Raw genomic sequence first — 20938 nt, 5'->3', positions numbered from 1 at the left:
CCGGCAAGCTAGGAAAGGGAGAAGGGTTAGTGAGCGGCCTCCCTCCTGAACCATACCAGGCCACATGCTCTCAACATGGATGGGTGCTTTGGGGCTCTGCCCCTCCCAAAGCACCTTGTCCCTATGTTGAAGGGAACAAGGGCTTCTTCCCCACAACCCTGGCCCGGTGATTGTGGGGGTGATTTATCATAATCCTAAAGCCCCCTTTAACAAAGGGGTCCCCAGATCCAGCCCCCCATGTGAATGAGTATAACCCCCCTGTCTACCTCTCATTGGGCAAGTGTCATTCCCCCTGGTATGGATTGCAAGAGGGGCCACATGCTGTTTTTTTATTCTTAATTTTTATTTTATGGCATTTCTGTGTACATTCAGCTGTCAGTGGGGAAGCCTGCTGACAGCTGAGGATGCGGCAGTCGGATTTCTGGCCCGCTCTTTAACAACCAGCTATTCTTCACATGGAATTAGAATCAGTCGATCATTTTTTCTGATCTGAATTCGAATCGTTCCGATAATTTGGAATTCCTGGGAAAACGAATATACGAAATGAAACTAAATTAATTTAAATAAACACTATTTCATTCAGAGCTTCGGATACATCAGAATCTCCAAATTACCAAAAAATTGTGCGAATTTATATTCGAACCGAAACAAATTGCACATGTCTAATCCATTCTCATAGATACAATATTTGAAAAATCTCAATATTAGAATATTGTATTATGATGTATCAGATGAAGAAGAATATGAGATTTTGCCCTTGCCCACACATTTTGGGTAACTCTTCCTCAGAGGCAGAGATGGAACTTCAAGATATGAACAATGAGAGTAATACAGTTATCATTCATACACAAGTTAAATTGAGTTGAATACACTTTTTTCAGTCACTATACAGTATCCGTAGCACCTGAAAAACGCCTCAGTGTGAAAGGGGCCTAAGAAGAATTTCATTTTAGAATACAGATGTCTACAATTAAGTTCTTCTCAGAACAAAATGTGTCAGTAGGGAGGAGCCCAGGCAAGTTGTAAACAATCAATCACCAAATAAAGTTTTACAGTGCTATTAATTTGTGGCTTCCATTTTTGTTTGTAAGGAGTGAAGAAGCGGGTATGGATAAACTGAGGAATGTGTATGCACCCACCAGAAAAAAATATGGGTTGTCTTGTTCTGAGCTAAACCTGGGAACAAAAATGTAATATTTTGTAGCTTACCAGTTTTTAAGAACATTTTAGGGGTACATAAAATACGTGTTCATCTAGCCCGAAATGCAGTGCCCTTATCACTTCCTGTGAGCTGAACTGGAAACCTAAAGCAATCTTTTCCTTTTTGTGAAAACTAAGCTCCCCATTCCCTATGTAAATAAGATGAAAAAAAGCAGGCAAGTTCAGCCTGAATGACAACCGTGGTTGTGACCTTGGATGAAGTGAAGTAAGTGTAGCCACCCAGGGACAGGAAGTGTGCTGTTATTTAAAAGTGAAAATAAAGGTAAAAAAAGCCTTAATTAAGTAAATGAATGCGGCCACTGCATCTTAACACTGGTAAGGAGAAATACAATACATTTTTGTTTTTTGGTTTAGATATGCTTTAACAAATCACATACACTTGTTCTTCGGTCTTTTAAGAAAAATAAATGTTTTCATTGCTCAGAAAATAAAAGCAATGCCTAACAGGCATTACCTCTCTTGACTTGACGAATATGCATAACATTAAGCCTGTATAGGTGCCCGCGTTGCTTGGCTGTTGGTGCCATGTGGATCTTGAAGCCACCCTGCTTCTTCTTGCATAGTACAGTCACCCACCTGTTGTTTTAGAGAAACCCCGCCATATTGTGTCATCTTTATCTGGCCTGAAGCCTGCTGACATACATATTCCCATCCTGAGGTCTGTCATCCGGAATAAACCAATGTCCGAGTAACTAAGTTGCATTCTCACTGCTTTACTGCATAAACCTGACTCCGGCACAATTCTTACAGCTACAGGAACATTGCAGCACATTGACAGTTCCGAATCACTGATAACAGTTCACAGTGCAGAGCACTCTCCTCTTTCTAACTTTCTTTCTAACTTGCTATGCAGTGGTCACATAGGTGCAGAACACTTAAAAATTCCCCCAGTCAGTAAAGCTATCTTCCTCAGATATTATAGTCTATTTGGCAAAGTATTACTCACTCCTACACAAAGGAGACCCTCCATAGACCCAGAGACCCATTCCATTTTAGTCACAAACCCACAATTGAGGGTCAGGGGTGGCAAGGTCTTTCTGTCTAATCTTAAGGGTCCTCACTAGCACCTTAGCAGTTCAGCCCAGCAGAGGGCTCTTTAGTTCAGCTCCAGCACAGCACTACATCTTGCTTGTTCAGGGTGTCCTGCTCCCATACCCCAAGTGCACTGGCATATAAAGAGGAACTATCTCCACCCATTACATCACTACAGGAGGGGCAAAACAAATTAAAGGGGTACTAACACTTGCCAACAGGCCCGTATCCACCATGAACCTTCAGCTTCCCGCCCAGTGAAAATGCATTGTTTTCCAATAACAGGATTCTTATTTTACAAGGACCAGTGGGTGGGCAGAATCTATGCCCCAAAGCTAGAAGTCAACACCATAATAGTCAAGTGAAAGTCATCTCAAACGGTGCACAGAGTTAGTTTTCCTCATCTCTGCTTTTATACTGCAGATCTGTTAACAAAGAAAACCAGTAAGCTGCTAATGTTATGCACTGTTGTATTTTTTTCTGTATAAGTCAGACAGTGTACTTATAGAGAATTTATACAGTAAATGTATACTACATTATCACTAAAGTTTTGTATAATTCTTTGTAGTCAGATTTCACATGCTTCCAGTAGTTCTCAGACATGATGCACAGAATACTCTGCCCTGCATGTTGAGGCCATTGAAAAACCCAGAAAGCAAAGGGTAAACATATATAACAAGGGTTGGCAGGGAGTGAGGGGAATAACTGTACACAATTAATGCCAGTATAAGAAAATGCATTCATCAGCTTCCAATGCAATTTTTTTCTGTTTGACTGCAATGTTCTTTAATATGACAATACACTGTATTCATTTATGGTATGGATTAAACAGAAAACAAAGCTTTAACATTCTTTTTTTTATAATATGATATAGTAACATTTAATTAGTAGATATTTTTCAAAACATCAGTAAAAATAAGTTATGCCAAACCTAAACAGTTAACACAAATGTAAACTTCTGTTGTTTTTAATATTTCTTATGTGATAGTTGAGGAGCCTGGTTTGTGTAAGTTAGAAAACCATCCAAAAAGTGTATGAGCACTTTAAATCAGCACCACCTGGAATTCATTAAGAAGCAGCATAGAATGAGGCCTTCTTGTGACATCACCAAATAAAAACCAGATGATTTCCACTCAGAAATCTCATTCAAGCAGCTCTGAAGTCATGGAAGGGTTTTGATGTAAAGTCCCCTCTGAAGAGAGATGAGACAACTCCCAGTAGTTAGCTTCACAAAATTATTCAACAGATTAGGTCAAACGTTTTATTTTCAAGAAAACATGAGCTTGAGACATGGAAATAGTCAATTCAAGATCTTACAGTACTGATATTTTACACTCTATGCTACATTGCCATAATCACTCATCATATGCACAGACACTTCGGCATGGATTTATGAACTGGAGTTCCTTTCAACAAAGTGAAATAGTTTCCACACTTGCTGCATGCTTATATTAGTTATATAGTTGTTAAGGATGAATAAAGATACCAGTCCACCCAGTTCAACCTGTGGTTTGTGAGTTTTCCTATCCATTCCTATCCTGAAAGCGATTCCTCCACGTTTAGGAGATGGAGGCTGAGGGAGGTTGCAGCAGCAGCTACTAAACTCTTGTAAAAGCCTATGTGTACATAGACACATAGGCCTTTAAGGAGTTGAGTTTAGGAGCTTTGGCAAAAAAACGCCAAAAGCTCCTAAACTCAAGTTTAGAAACTGTATTATACATGAGCCCTAAATATTAAATCTCATATCCTTGTATGTTGTGACTGTCAGTGGCGTAACTAGAACCTTCAGGGCCCTGATGCAAGAAACCATGAAGGGCCCCCCTGAACCCCAGCCAGGGCCCTTCCCTCCGAGTCCGGCTGTGGAACTCCAGGGCGTGGTCACAGGTATGACCTTTGTGAGCCCTGTTCCACCACTGGCATCAGTAGTTTTTTTTTATTATTTTATTTTTTATTTTTAGGTGCCCCATTGGGGGACTGTCCCTAGGCAGGATGGGGTCCCTGTCCCCAGAAGAGATGAGGTCCTTTTCTCCAGGGCAGATAAAGTTACTGCCCCCAGGTGAGAAGGAGTCCCTGTCCCCAGGGGAGATGGGGGTCCCTGTCCCCACATGAGAAGGGGTCCCTGTCCCCAGGGGGAGATGGAGGGGGTAAGTAATGGTGTGTGGGGGATGGGGTCCTCTCAATCACCATGACCAAGCTGCAGGCTGTGCACTTATCCATGTTGGCCTGGGCTCCATCCAGTGTGCTGGACGGGTGATCAGCATATCTCCCAGAAAGACCTTTCATCATCAGTGTATGACGGGGGAGGAGGGGGGCTGGCAGACAAGCCTGCAGTGTCCTCCGGGGAGCCGGCTTTCATAGGGCTGCACTGCATCAGTGTGCTTAAAGTTTGTTTACCCGGGAGAAGTATGCAGTGCAGTTTGGGCCGGACTCGGGGGGTTGCGGGACTCTGGCTGGGGAGAACAGACATCAGACTGAGCGGCAATGCATTGAGCAGGTGAGGGGTACTATGAGGAGCCAGCCGAGGACACAGGTCATGCGGGGAATGCACAACTAAAGAGCAGCCAGTGCGATAGTCGAGCATGGAGCTCTGCTAGTCACCGTCCACCTACAGCCACCCGTGTGCATGGTGCACTGGTACCCCTAGCTGCCTATGCTGCTGCCGGCCATATGTAGAGGGGGCTGCATGGGCCCCCTGCAGCACAGGGCCCAGTTGCGGTTGCGACTGCTGCACCCTCTATAGTTACGCCCCTGGTGATCGTTAAGATACCTATCTTAACTGTCCACAATCAACTGTCCACCCTTTTTGAAAATAAAAAAATGCAGCTCTTGCTGCAATACTCACCCAATCTCCAGTGATGTCCTTTGCAGAAATTCTACCCCACCACCACCACTGGCTGTCAGTCCTTTTCCAGGTTATGGCAAGCTTTATTTAACTCACTTTCTCTTAGCCCAGTCTGTCATGGAAATGCTCCCTGTGTCATCTCATTGGAATGAACTCACAATACAATACCACAGAGAGTTATGCTGAGGTCACAACGTCAACACACTGACAACAGGCCGGGTTAGCGGTAAAGCGTCGCTAAAACGAGGGTAAGTAAGAAAGGGTTAATAGCGCCTGAAAAGCTGCGCTGCCAATGCGGTTTGCAGCTCTGCCCATTCAATTGTCATTTAGATGATAATTTAAAATAGTGTATAATTAATTTACTGGCAAAACCAAATGTGTGTGTGTGTAACCACTTTAGAATTCATGATTTTTCTACTTTTAGCATCTTAATTATCTAGCACCTCCATGACACCCCAAAGGGAGGATAGCAGCTTCAGAGGCCAGGGCGGGCTAGCATTTCACCCCAGGGCTGAGTCCATGACTTAAATAGGGGGACAGAGAAAGGATATTGGGCGCCAGTCACTTTTGTATTTTTAAAGATTTATTGCAAAACAATTAAGGAGGCAAGCGTTAGGTGTCCCAGATACCATAGCAGGTCACTTACAGACTCTCCAGATCTAGACCAATGTCCAGCTTCACAGTGTCAGAACCTTTAATCTGGCCTGGCAACACTGTAATCACATTCCCAAATTGCAGGTCCTTCTTCCTGGCTTTTTCCAGCAGGGGGCATCCACTTGGAACAGCTTTCTCCAGATTAGGCAGGACAGCTTCAGGATCACTTCAGTACACAATTGGCCACAAAACAGGGCTAACAGCAGAGCTTCATCTAGTGGCACTTCCCTTGGTCTCAGCCCAGGGGAAGAGAGAGTGTGTATATATATATATATATATATATATATATATATATCCTCCACCAGCACACACCTGTGGCATAAACCTCCTATTGGATTGGCTCAAGAAAATATCAATATTCACAACTTAGTTTTGTGAAATCACATAGTATGACCAGTGATAACAGTGACATCTACTGGCCATCCACAAGCCAACTTAGGGAAAAATCAGGTGAAAAACTATATAATCAGTCTGAGCCAACTACAGCCCAGCCAAATACTAAATTGATCAGGGGCAGCCCGTCCATTAAGGGTGCTGCCCCCCCTATCCATGTGTCTGGCACCTTTCAGGACACCAGATGCATGGATTCCAATGTGGGGTGGGTGTTTTTTGAAGCACCTGATTAGAGCCAGAGGCTCTAATAGACTTCAAAATAGGGTGGGCTCAGGGAACAGAGAATGCGAACGGAGCCCACCCAGGTGTGTTACGATAGCAAATTAATACCAATCCTCCTCCCGGCCAAACAGGAAGCAGGTTTTGAGACCTGTCACCTGACTGGCTAAAAGGACAGGCCATCCTATTGGACTCCTAAGAAGAGGGGAGGAGATACACGGCTGCCGAGATGGAGGAAAGGACACACGAGCCACTGCCCGCTGCAGATGCCCGCTGTCTAATGCCGATACCTGATGCCCGCTGCCAATGCCTGCTGTCCGATGCTGATGCCTGCTGCCAATGCCCACTAACTGCTACCTAGATGGGGTAAGTGCCAGACCAGCAGACAGCAAGCGGGGGAGGAAGGGTGTTGGTGGTTGTTTGCCACCCCCAAAAAAAAAAACACCAGCCACCACTGAAATTGACATAGTAGCCCCCGTTTAGGACAAGGGGGCTACAGTTATTTAGATTATACATTTTACTGCTGGCACAGGTACTGTGGCATGTGTGCTAGGGTAGGACACTGGGGAGATGCCAATGCATGTGTTAAGGTAGAGCATGTTCTATGGAACTAATATCAAGACATGAGGCAGAATCCACCAAAAGTGAATCCAGAATTGCAACTTCCACTTATACTCCTACTATACGTGGCATTTGCACACTGCAAAAACAAATGATCCATTCTTTAACCACTTAAGCCCCAGACCAGAGCACTTTTTGTGATTCGGCACTGCATCGCTTTAACTGACAATTGTGCGGTCATGCTCCCAAACAAAATTCATGTCCTTTTTTCCCCACAAATAGAGCTTTATTTTGGTCGTATTTGATCACCTGTGAAGTTTTTATTTTTTGCGCTATAAACAAAAAAATAGCGACAATTTTGAAAAAAACACATTATTTTTTACTTTTTGCTATAATAAAAAAAATGTTTTCACTCAGTTTAGGCCGATACGTATTCTTCTGCATATTTTTGGTAAAAAAAAATCAAAATAAGTGTTTATTGATTGGTTTGCGCAAAAGTTATAGCGTTTACAAAATAGGGGATAGTTTTATGGCATTTTTATTAATAATTTTTTTTTATTAGTAATAGTGGCGATCAGCTATTTTTATCATGACTGTGACATTATGGCGGACACATTGGACACTTTGGGCGTGATTTTGGGACCATTCACATTTATACAGCGATCAGTGCAATTAAAAATGCATTGACTACTGTGTAAATGTGACTGGCAGTGAAGGGGTTAACCACTAGGTGGCCCTGTAGGGGTTAGGTGTGTCCTAGGGAGTGATTCTAACTGTGGGGGGGAGGGGCTGTGTGTCACACAACACTGATCACCACTCCTGATTACAGGGAGCTGTGATCACTGACAGTGTCACTAGGCTGAACGGGGAAATTATTGTTTACATTAGCATTTCCTCGTTCTTACTCTCCGTGAGACAATTGCGGGTATCCAAGCGGAAATCGAGTCCACGGGACCCGTGATCATGCTCATGAAGCCCCTGGCTGGCTCACGCACCATGCCCGCAAGCTGCCTCTTAAAGGGTAACATACAGGTATGTGATTCTGCCTGTACGTGCCCTTCTGTATATCTGGAGGTGGTTGGGAAGCGGTTAAACACATACTTGATAGATGAGCAATGTACTTATAGTAGAAGTCCACCACAAAACTAAAATGCCTGTATCTATAGACATCCACGATCTAACACTAACCTATCTAGCCTGTAAAGAAAAAAATCAGTATACATACCTTTTCTGAAGCCAATCTGACCCGATCTCCAGTGGTGTAAGCTCTGCTGAGGACACAGCCGACAACGAGTGTGAAATGAATGGGAAGTGACATCACCCATAGACTTACTATGGGGCTTCCGTTGTCGGATGTGTTCTCTGCACCCCCCTGCACAGCGAAGCCACGGCTGACAGCTTAGTGTGGGATCAGGTCGGATCGACTTCAGAAAAGGTATGTATACTGATTTTTTTCTTTACAGGGCTAGATAGGTTAGTGTTAGATCGTTGATTTTTATAGATGCAGGGATTTTAGTTTTTTGGTTGACATTAATTATGTGAAAAATATACTAAAAGAAAATATAGTTATTTTATCCTATTCAGAAAATCCATAATACTCAGGGAGCATATGGAACGTAGAGAGTAATGCAGCAAATGATCTTATTTTGTTGGCAGTCTTTGAATGACATTCTTTAGATGTATTGCTCTCGGGATGGGCCTGCAAGCAATTGCTTTGATTATCCATAGCAATGTCTTCCATTATGGCTAAATCAAGGCACACACTGGTCAAGCAGGCTACGGGTGTATTATTACATAATAATTGCTGACAAGCTTATTGCACTCTGAGATCTGATGAAATGACTGCATATGGCATACTCTTACAGTAATTGCAGATGTCTAAGCAACAGTGACACTATTCTATCATGTGAAACCTTATAACTACATACAACTCACATAAGACACCACATGGCCTTTCTTCTGCATTCCAAAATGTGCTCAAAAGTTATGTCATGACTCCATGTGTCCATTTAGTATGAAGAAATATCAGGCTACGGATTTAAATCGCCACTGCATTTGACATGTTGGGCATAGTCCAAGTCTTTTCATCTTAATCCAGTTGTTTTAACCTTTATGTTTCAATTTTTTAAATCCATGTGTTGGACATTCCAGGAATCATTAGATTAACTGGCTGCATTGGTATTTTACTTAATTAAAATAAAGAAAGAATAACCCTGGCCTATTAAAAACAAGATATTGTTTAAAAGAAGTTAAAGTGACTAAACTTCCCCTATTAACATTTATTGTTCTTACAGCATAGATTGTCTAGTGTGTAGTATTTTACTTACTTGCCAACTATTTGGTCCATTGTTAAAAAAAAAACAAAAAACAATATGACATAATCAAATATAATTAACAGACAGAGTCTTGTAGAGTGGGAGAATTATCACTTTATCCCTGGAGTTAGTCCCTTTTTTAATGCATGCCAATATTCTGTTTGCTTTGTTAGCAGCAGCTTGGCATTGCATGTGTATCATCTACTAGGACCCCCAGGTCCTTTTCCATCCTAGACTCCACCAGAGGTTCTTCCCCTAGTGTATAGATTGCATTTATATTTTTGCCACCCAAATGCATCATTTTAAATTTTTCTACATTGAACCTCATTTGCCATGTAGTTGCCCACCCGATTAATTTGTTCAGATCTTCTTGCAAGGTTTCCACATCCTGCAGAGAACTTATTGCCCTGGTTAGCTTAGTATCATCCAAAAATACAGAGATTGAACTATTTACCCCATCCTCCAGGTCGTTTATGAACAAATTAAATAGGATTGGTCCCAGCACAGAACCCTGTGGAACCCCACTAACCACCCCTGACCATTCTGAGTATTCCCCATTTGTCACCCACCTCTGAACTTGTCCTTGTAGCCAGTTTTCAATCCATGTACTCACCCTATGGTCCATGCCAATGGACCTTATTTTGTACAGTAAACCTTTATGGGGAACTGTGTTAAATGCTTTTTCAAAATCCAGATACACCACCTCTACAGGCCTTCCTTTATCTAGATGGCATTAGCAACTCACCTCCTTATAGAAGTTTAATAGATTCGTTTGGCAAGAACGATTCTTCATGAATCCATGCTGATTGCTGCTATTGATATAGTTTTTATTACTAAAATCTTGTATATAGTCCCTTATTATCCCCTCCAAGCGTTTGCATACTATTGGTGTTAGGCTAACTGGTCTGTAATTCCCAGGGATGTGTTTTGGGCCCTTTTTAAATATTGGTGCTACATTGGCTTTTTTCCAATCCGCTGGTACCATTCCAGTCAGTAGACTGTTAGTAAAAATTAGGAACAATGGTCTGGCAGTTATGTGACTGAGTTCCCTAAGTACCCTTGTGTGCAAGCCATCCAGTCACGGTGAATTATTAATGTTAAGTTTCCCAAGTCTAATTCTAATTCTCAAAGTCCTCTGTTAGCCATGAGGGTGCTTCCTGTGATGTGTCATGAGGATGAACACTGCAGTTTTGGTTACTGAAGCCCCCCTGATTCCCTTGTGAAGGCTGAGGAGAAAAATAAGTTCAATACCTTCACCATCTCCCCATCTTTTGTAACCAGGTGTTGTTCCACATTCTTTATGGAGCCAATATGGTCTGTCCTTCCTTTTTACTGTTTACATAGAATACCAAGAATTTCTTGTGATTTTTTTTTGCTCTCCTCTGCTATGTGTCTTTCCTGTTCTATCGTAGCCGCCCTAATTGCACCCTTACATTTCTTGTTGCATTCTTTATAACGTTTGAATGCTGATGAGGATCCCTCAACCTTGTATTTTTTGAAGGTCTTCTCTTTTGCTTTTATATGAATTTTTGGCATTGGCGCTAAGCCATCCAGGACTTTTGTTCGCTCTTTTAAATGTATTACCCAATGGCTAATGCGCTTATTTAATATGCTCTTAAAGCGAAACCATCTCTCCTCCGTGTTCCTAAGATTAATCACAATTTATATCTTCTAGCAAGGTTTGTAGTTTAGGGAAGTTGGCTCTTTTGAAATTCAATGTCTTTGTATTTCCCTTATGTTTTCTATTTGTGTGATTTATACTGAAGCCAATTGACCTGTGATCGCTGTTTCCTAAATCTCCTCATATTTCCACATCCGTGATCAGGTCTGTATTGTTGGCAGTAGATCTAGTAATGCTTTATTTCTACTTGGTGCGTCTACCATCTAACCCATAAAAGTGTCCTGCAAGACTTTTAGGAACTCCTATATACTCCCACCTCTTGAAGTCCAACTCCACCATCTCACGCCTGAGTTTAGAGTGGAGGGAGATGGAGTTTTCTGATTTGTTGCCATTAACCACTTCAGCCCAGAAGGATTATCCACGTCCTGACCAGGCTATTTCTTGCGATATGGCTTTAACTGACACGTGACGCTGTACCTAAACAAAACTGATGCCTTGTTTACAAAGGCAGATCCCATTCTGTCATTGCAGGGAATGATCGCGGGTGGCCCACCGGACCAGCTGATTGGCTTCCCCCGCTGGCCAATGGGAGCTTGTGCACACCACCCACAATAGTGAGTTCCTGAGCCGATGTACAGCTACGGCAACTTGCTGGATCATGCCACCTTGCCGCAGTATAATGACGGCGGCTGGTCGGCAAGCGGTTAAATGTCCCTATACTTTTTGTACACACAATAAGAATATCAGACAAATGATAATCCTTTTTTTGCATGCTAGTCTCATATCAAAAACTAAGAAGTTACTCAACTTACAAAAGTTCTCATACAACAGAATACGACTTCAGAAGTGATGTAATGTAGTGCATTGTAATGTATTCTTTAATTTCCAAGCATATGTAGTCTTGCTCTTTTTGATTTTTTTCAGACGAAAACCATGCTGATTAAACAAAATCGTAACGACCTGGTTTGGCACGAGAAAAATGTTTGCATTTGTCCCTTTAGATAATTTTGCATAAACTGACGTGATCTCGAAAGCGGTGTACTAATGATCAGATTTTCGTACGATCGTTTCGAAAGCGATATTTTTGTCAGATTTTCTGCTCATGTGTACTAAACGTATGTGTGTGTGTAGTGCTTACTAGTGATGGCCGAACGGTTCGCCCGGCGGTCGTTTCGCGGCGAATTTCCGACTTTCGCCGTCCGCGGGTTCGAACGCCTTTTTCCGTCGTTCGCCCCGGCGGACTTACGTGTTTAATGTATACAAGAACTTTAACCTTTCGTGACACGTTTATCATGTGTTACAGGACAACCAATTGAGACATGACAGCTCATGGACACTTGGACATTCCCCCTAACCTATAAATACACCCGATCCGGTGGCCATTTTACATTCTTTCTTCTGTCACTGTAGGGAAAGGATCCTGTGTGGAGTAGGGACAGAGAAAACGCTAGCTATTTGGTACACAAAAGTTCTTTTCAGGACTGGTATAGGTGTTAGGTCAGCAGCCTGAGTTTCTTTTGTCAGTTTAGATAAAGGGACAGAGCGCTGTATGCTGCTATTTTAGGGACAGCTCAGCCAGATTAGTCTTTCTTCATCATCATCATCATCATCATCATTAGCTGTTACTATCAGGTCCACAAAAGAGCTGTTCCAGCTAATCGTTCCAGCCTACTCTTTTTTGCCAATTTGTATAGGGACAGGCAGGAAGCAGTGTGTCAGGCAGTGAGGATAATTTTAAAGACTTGCTGTTACTATTAGTTCCACAAAGGTTCTTTTCAGGACTGGTATCAGTGGTACGGTAATAGGCTTGTACACGTATAATATTCTTTCTTCCAAATATAGAAAGAATATTATACTTGACTGCTGCCCTTCTGCTGCAGTCTGCTAATCATTCACAACTCACTTGTTCCACAAAGCTCTTTATCAGGACTGGTAACTTGGTCTGTCTAGGGTGCTACGGTACATAGGCTTGGGTGCGGTACAGTCTGCTGTTCTGTAAGGACCGCTATCGGTCCACAATACATAGGGTTGCCGTGCACTACTGCTGACCGCTGCCCTATACTGCAGCAGTCCTTCAGCGGTATAGGGACTGACGCACAGTCTGCTAAACACTAATACACAACCTGCTTGGTCCACAAAAGTTCTTATAAGGACTGGTAACTTGGTATAGGGTGCTACGGTACATAGGCCTGAGTGCAGTACAGTCTGCTGTTCTGTAAGGACCGCTATCGGTCCACAATACATAGGGTTGCCGTGCACTACTGCTGACCGCTGCCCTATACTGCAGCAGTCCTTCATTGGTATAGGGACTGACGTACAGTCTGCTAATCACTAACACACAACCTGCTTGGTCCACAAAAGTTCTTATAAGGACTGGTAACTTGGTATAGGGTGCTACGGTACATAGGCCTGAGTGCAGTACAGTCTGCTGTTCTGTAAGGACCGCTATCGGTCCACAATACATAGGGTTGCCGTGCACTACTGCTGACCGCTGCCCTATACTGCAGCAGTCCTTCATTGGTATAGGGACTGACGTACAGTCTGCTAATCACTAACACACAACCTGCTTGGTCCACAAAAGTTCTTATAAGGACTGGTAACTTGGTATAGGGTGCTACGGTACATAGGCCTGAGTGCGTTACAGTCTGCTGTTCTGTAAGGACCGCTATCGGTCCACAATACATAGGGTTGCCGTGCACTACTGCTGACCGCTGCCCTATACTGCAGCAGTCCTTCAGCGGTATAGGGACTGACGCACAGTCTGCTAAACACTAACACACAACCTGCTTGGTCCACAAAAGTTTTTATAAGGACTGGTAACTTGGTATAGGGTGCTACGGTACATAGGCCTGAGTGCAGTACAGTCTGCTGTTCTGTAAGGACCGCTATCGGTCCACAATACATAGGGTTGCCGTGCACTACTGCTGACCGCTGCCCTATACTGCAGCAGTCCTTCATTGGTATAGGGACTGACGTACAGTCTGCTAATCACTAACACACAACCTGCTTGGTCCACAAAAGTTCTTATAAGGACTGGTAACTTGGTATAGGGTGCTACGGTACATAGGCTTGAGTGCGGTACAGTCTGCTGTTCTGTAAGGACCGCTATCGGTCCACAATAGATAGGGTTGACGTGCACCACTGCTGACCGCTGCCCTATACTGCAGCAGTCCTTCAGCGGTATAGGGACTGACGTACAGTCTGCTAAACACTAATACACAACCTGCTTGGTCCACAAAAGTTCTTATAAGGACTGGTAACTTGGTATAGGGTGCTACGGTACATAGGCTTGAGTGCGGTACAGTCTGCTGTTCTGTAAGGACCGCTATCGGTCCACAATAGATAGGGTTGACGTGCACCACTGCTGACCGCTGCCCTATACTGCAGCAGTCCTTCAGCGGTATAGGGACTGACGTACAGTCTGCTAAACACTAATACACAACCTGCTTGGTCCACAAAAGTTCTTATAAGGACTGGTAACTTGGTATAGGGTGCTACGGTACATAGGCTTGAGTGCGGTACAGTCTGCTGTTCTGTAAGGACCGCTATCGGTCCACAATAGATAGGGTTGACGTGCACCACTGCTGACCGCTCACCTATACTGCAGCAGTCCTTCAGCGGTATAGGGACTGACGTACAGTCTGCTAATCACTAACACACAACCTGCTTGTTCCACAAAAGTTCTTATAAGGACTGGTAACTTGGTATAGGGTGCTACGGTACATAGGCTTGAGTGCGGTACAGTCTGCTGTTCTGTAAGGACCGCTATCGGTCCACAATAGATAGGGTTGACGTGCACCACTGCTGACCGCTGCCCTATACTGCAGCAGTCCTTCAGCGGTATAGGGACTGACGTACAGTCTGCTAAACACTAATACACAACCTGCTTGGTCCACAAAAGTTCTTATAAGGACTGGTAACTTGGTATAGGGTGCTACGGTACATAGGCTTGAGTGCGGTACAGTCTGCTGTTCTGTAAGGACCGCTATCGGTCCACAATAGATAGGGTTGACGTGCACCACTGCTGACCGCTGCCCTATACTGCAGCAGTCCTTCAGCGGTATAGGGACTGACGTACAGTCTGCTAAACACTAATACACAACCTGCTTGGTCCACAAAAGTTCTTATAAGGACTGGTAACTTGGTATAGGGTGCTACGGTACATAGGCTTGAGTGCGGTACAGTCTGCTGTTCTGTAAGGACCGCTATCGGTCCACAATAGATAGGGTTGACGTGCACCACTGCTGACCGCTCACCTATACTGCAGCAGTCCTTCAGCGGTATAGGGACTAAGAGTTTTGTCACAGGGTCATTTAAAAAATGACATGCAGAGGAAGAGGCAGGCCCTTCCGCAGGGGTGGTAGGGGTAGGGCAGGAGCAACAGGCTTGAGCCAAAGTGGGAAGTTGCAGAAGGTGCGTTCAATTACTTTAAAGGATGCACCAGACTTGGTTGAGTGGCTCGCTCAGCCTTACTCTTCTGCACCCTCCTCATCCTCTCGATCTGCACCCTCTTCTTCACTCTCTGCTATGTGCACCCCCAAAGACACTACCACCAACAACACGACCACCACCACCACCACCACATACCTTCCGCTTGAGTCACTGGAATTATTTTCCGATCCATATCAAGAGGACATTTCTGATGCGCAGCCACTCTTGGTATTGGATCAGGAAGAGGAGGTAGCAACAAGCGCTACTCAGCAGTCTGACGCCAGTACCCAGATCAGCCCAAGGAGGAGGTTGGTCCCCGGTGTTGCTGCCTACTCTACTTATAGCGGTGGGGAAGGTGACGTTGATGATGACGTGTCTAGTGATGTCACGTGGGTGCCCACAAGAGAGGAAGAGGAGGGGAGTTCAGAGGGAGATATGGACCAGCAGATAGGGAGGAGAAGCAGCAATGACTTACATTGCACAGCAGGGACAAAGCAGACTGCAAATGTATCAGGAGCGAGTCATCGACCATGTACGGTCACATCTGGCGCTCCCAGGACACCGGCACATGGCTCCGCAGTGTGGGCTTTTTTTAACGTGTCCGCTGCTGACAATAGCGTTGCCATCTGCAATCTTTGCAGTCAACGCGTTAGTCGCGGTAAGCCCAATACTCACCTAGGGACGACCGCCTTAAGAAGGCACATGAGCAGCCATCACCGAGCCCAGTGGGAGCAACGGAACACACAAAGCCACACTGCAGGCTCTCACCGTCCAGCCTCGTCTTCTACTTCTCCTTCTCCTCTCTCCTCACAATTGTCCTCCACTCCACCTTCCATCACGCCAAGCTCACATTTTTCTGCAAAAAGGCAGGCTTCCGTGGGCCTAATGTTTGAGCGTAAAAAAATGATGACGCCGGATAACCCTCTTGCCCAACGGTTGGCGGCTGGCTTGTCAGAACTCATAGCCCGCCAACTACTGCCATATAAACTGGTGGACTCGGAGGCCTTTCGCAAATTTGTGGCCATTGGAACACCACAATGGAAGGTCCCAGGAAGGAAGTATTTCTCAGAGAAGGGCATCCCAGAGCTATATGGCCATGTTCAGCGGCAAGTGAATGTATCTCTGGCACACAGTGTCGGTGCCAAGATACATCTGACCACAGACACGTGGTCTAGCAAACACGGGCAGGGAAGGTATATCAGTTTTACTGCCCACTGGGTGAACCTTCTGACGGCCGTCAAGCATGTAACCCGTGGCACCCGTGTAGATTTGGTTTTACCGCCACGGATTGCATGCAGGCCTGACTCTTCTTCTCCTCCTCCTACTCCATCCTCCTCCCTCTCCTCCTCAGCTGCCTCCTCCTTTTCCGCTGCTAGCGTCTCTTCCACTGCACCGCCCAAGCTCCCCAGAACCTATTCCACATGCCAGGTGAGACGTTGCCATGCCGTGCTGCGTCTGTTGTGCCTGGAAGCAAAGAGCCACACTGGCCCGGCACTCCTTTCAGCTTTGCGTTCACAGGCAGATGAGTGGCTAACACCGCTCAATTTGACAGTTGGTAAAGTGGTGTGTGACAACGGTGCCAATCTGCTTAGCGCATTGAAACAGGGCAAAATCACGCACGTGCCGTGCATGGCACACGTCTTAAACTTGGTCGTGCAGCGATTCCTTGTCAAATACCCTGGGGTCCAGGACATCTTGCGGCAGGCAAGGAAAATCTCGGCCCATTTCAGAAGATCTTACACGGCCATGGCTCGCCTTGCTGACATTCAGCGGCGACACCATCTGCCGGTCAGACGTCTTATTTGCGATTGCCCGACGCGATGGAACTCAACCTTCTATATGCTTGATAGGCTGCTCCAGCAGAAACGTGCAGTTAACGTCTACCTGTATGAACTCTGCGAAAGAAACGGTTCTGGGGAGCTGGGTTTTTTTTCACCGCGCCAGTGGCTGCTCATGCGCGACACATGCAGACTTCTGCGGCCATTTGAGGAGATCACCAAACTGGTCAGTCGCAGCCATGGCGCCATCAGTGACATGGTACCTTATGCCTTCTTTCTGGAGCGTGCATTGCGTCGTGTCATTGATCAGGCTGTGGAGGAGCAGGAGCGGGAAGATGAGGAAGTCGCAATGCTGGATGAATTCCCAGGGGGGGCTACTCTATCTGAGACAAGTCAACAACAGGAGTCTGATGAGGAGTCAGAGGAGGATGGTGCCGGGGCGGATGAGCAGGAGCAAGAAGAGCATGCTTTAAACCTTTCTGGGATCCCTGTTGTGCGAGGATGGGGAGAGGAGAATGAAGAGGACGACATTATCCTGGATGATGAGCAGGAGCCAGGCCACCACACCGCTTCCACTTTAGTGCAAATGGGGGCCTTCATGCTCCAGTGTTTTAATAGGGACCCCCGTATAAAAAGCATGAGGGTCAAGGACCAGTACTGGGTGGCAACGTACTTAGACCCCCGGTACAAACACAAAATGGCGGAAATGTTACCGCCGTCGCAGAGGGCTGTCAGAATGCAGCACTTCCAGGCCTTGCTTCGAGAAATGCTGCATTCTGCTTTTGCGTGCGCTGGCAGAGGAGCAATTCCCACTCCCAGAGAAGGATTTGCGGGTACCAATCCAACAGCGCCTGCAAGAAGAGGCCGGTTTGAAGATGTGTTGGTGACTTCGGATATGAGGTCATTCTTTCAGCCGACCCATCGACAGGTGTCATCCGGATCCAGCATCAGGGAACGCCTAGACCGTCAGGTGTCCGACTACATTGGGTTAACGGCCGATGTGGACGCTCTGAGGAGTGATGAACCCCTAGACTACTGGGTGGGCAGGCTTGACCTCTGGCCAGAGCTTGCCCAATTTGCAATCGAACTGTTGGCTTGCCCCTCATCCAGTGTCCTGTCCGAAAGGACGTTCAGCGCAGCAGGGGGGATTGTGACCGATAAGCGTACTCGCCTAGCTCACCACAGTGTTAACTACCTCACATTTCTAAAAATGAATGAGGCATGGATCTCGGAGGAATTCAACACATGTGATCAGTAGACCATGTATATGTCTATAAACAATTTTTGGAATCAAGCACACAGACCTTCTTAATTCATTTGGCTCACTTCCCTGACCCAAAAAAGCACACCGTACTATATGCCCCTACCCTCCTCTTTGAAGAGGTTGAGCGGTGTCATATTTCTACTGGGGCTGCTTATTATGAGGGGTTCCCACCATCCCTGTGCTGTGCTGACTTCCTCCTGGGTGTTCTTATTATGAGGGGCTCCCACCATCCCTGTGCTGTGCTGACTTCCTCCTGGGGGTTCTTATTATGAGGGGATCACACCATCCCTGTGCTGTGCTGACTTCCTCCTGGGGCTGCTTACGGTGCTGCTGTCAGCGCTGTATGTCACGGAGCTGCTGTCAGCGCTGTATGTCACGGAGCTGCTGTCAGCGCTGTATGTCACGGAGCTGCTGTCAGCGCTGTATGTCACGGAGCTGCTGTCAGCGCTGTATGTCACGGAGCTGCTGTCAGCGCTGTATGTCACGGAGCTGCTGTCAGCGCTGTATGTCACGGAGCTGCTGTCAGCGCTGTATGTCACGGAGCTGCTGTCAGCGCTGTATGTCACGGAGCTGCTGTCAGCGCTGTATGTCACGGAGCTGCTGTCAGCGCTGTATGTCACGGTGCTGCTGTCAGCGCTGTATGTCACGGAGCTGCTGTCAGCGCTGTATGTCACGGAGCTGCTGTCAGTGCTGTATGTCACGGAGCTGCTGTCAGCGCTGTATGTCACGGAGCTGCTGTCAGCGCTGTATGTCACGGAGCTGCTGTCAGCGCTGTATGTCACGGTGCTGCTGTCAGCGCTGTATGTCACGGAGCTGCTGTCAGCGCTGTATGTCACGGAGCTGCTGTCAGCGCTGTATGTCACGGAGCTGCTGTCAGCGCTGTATGTCACGGAGCTGCTGTCAGCGCTGTATGTCACGGAGCTGCTGTCAGCGCTGTATGTCACGGTGCTGATGTCAGTGCTCTGTATTACGGTGCTGCTGTCAGTGCTCTGTATCTCCTGCACCCTCTTGTTTGCCTACCCTGGTCCCTGACCTTCCCTCTCCTCCATTGCCTTCATTAGCTCCATAGTCCTGAATTGTCAGAACAATTTCCCAAATAAAAAAAAAATGCTTGTAGTTATCGATCCCAAATTCACCTCATACATGTATTATGCTATTGTCCAGGTGGTGGGACTACGTGCTACCCCCTAATAATTACCCCGTGGCCGCAAATTCGACCTAAAGGTTTGCGAAATTCGCCTCCCATTGAAGTCAATGGAGCCCGCGGCGAACGGTCGTTTTCGCGAACGTTTGTGTCCGTTCGCGTTTCGCGTTCGCGAAACGTCCCGTCGGAAGTTCGTCCATCACTAGTGCTTACCCCCCGAAGAAGCTGCTGTATTCTCGAGTCCCATGTTCTTAGTGCCCATGACTCTGCAAGCAACACAACACTCTCTGACACACCTGGATTGAAGGGGGAATATTTATTGCAATTATACACAGTACTCTAATAGTTTAAAACAATAGAAACAGCAGTAATTGCACAACACATATGTAAAACAATGGTAAATTAAATATACAGTTGGTAACAAACAAATGAAGCAGAGAGTAACCACATATGTCACCAGTATACCAGGGATCTCTGAGAGAATATCTAAAAGTTTTATTAACCACTTGACCACTGGGCACTTAAACACCCTTAATAACCAGACCAATTTTCAGCTTTCGGTGCTCTCGCATTTTGAATGACAATTACTCAGTCATGCAACACTGGACCTATATGAAATTTTTGTCCTTTTTTTCACACAAATAGAGCTTTCTTTTGGTGGTATTTAATCACCGCTGGGTTTTTATTTTTTGTGCTATAAAGGAAAAAATACCGAAAATTCTGTAAAAAAATGAATTTTTCTTTGTTTCTGTTAGAAAATTTAGCAGATTAGTAATTTTTTCTTCATAAATTTTGGCCAAAATTTATACTACTACATATCTTTGGTAAAAATAAGTACAAATTGGTGGATATTATTTGGTCTTTGTGAAAGTTATAGAGTCCACAAGCTATGGTGCCAATATCTGAAAATTGATCACACCTGAAGTACTGACGGCCTATTTCAATACTTGAGACCCTAACATGCCAGAAAAGTACAAATACCCCCCAAATGACCCCTTTTTGGAAAGAAGACATTCCAAGGTATTTAGTAAGAGGCATGATGAGTTTTTTGAAGTTGTCATTTTTCCCACAATTCTTTGCAAAATCAAGATTTTTTTTACTTTTTTTTTTTTTTCACAAAATTGTCATATTATCAGGTTATTTCTCACACACAGCATATGCATACCACAAATTACACCCCAAAACACATTCTGCTATTACTCCCGAGTATGGCGATACCACATGTGTGAGACTTTTACACAGTGTGGCCACATACAGAGGCCTAACATGCAGGGAGCGCCATCAGGTGTTCTGGAGCACCCAGGACAATTCTGACATTTCTCTCCTACATGTAAAAATCATCATTTATTTGCTAGAAAATTACATAGAACTCCAAAACATTATATATGTTTTTTTAGCAAACACCCTGGAGAATACAATGGTGGTCTTTGCAACTTTTTATCTCACACGGTATTTGCGCAGTA

Source organism: Lithobates pipiens, unplaced genomic scaffold, assembly GCF_037356315.1.
Source record: "Lithobates pipiens isolate NorthernLeopardFrog02 unplaced genomic scaffold, aLitPip1_a1.2 Scaffold_13, whole genome shotgun sequence".
Taxonomy (NCBI): domain Eukaryota; kingdom Metazoa; phylum Chordata; class Amphibia; order Anura; family Ranidae; genus Lithobates; species Lithobates pipiens.
The sequence above is the reverse complement of the archived record's forward strand: the minus strand, read 5'-3'. Positions refer to the sequence as shown.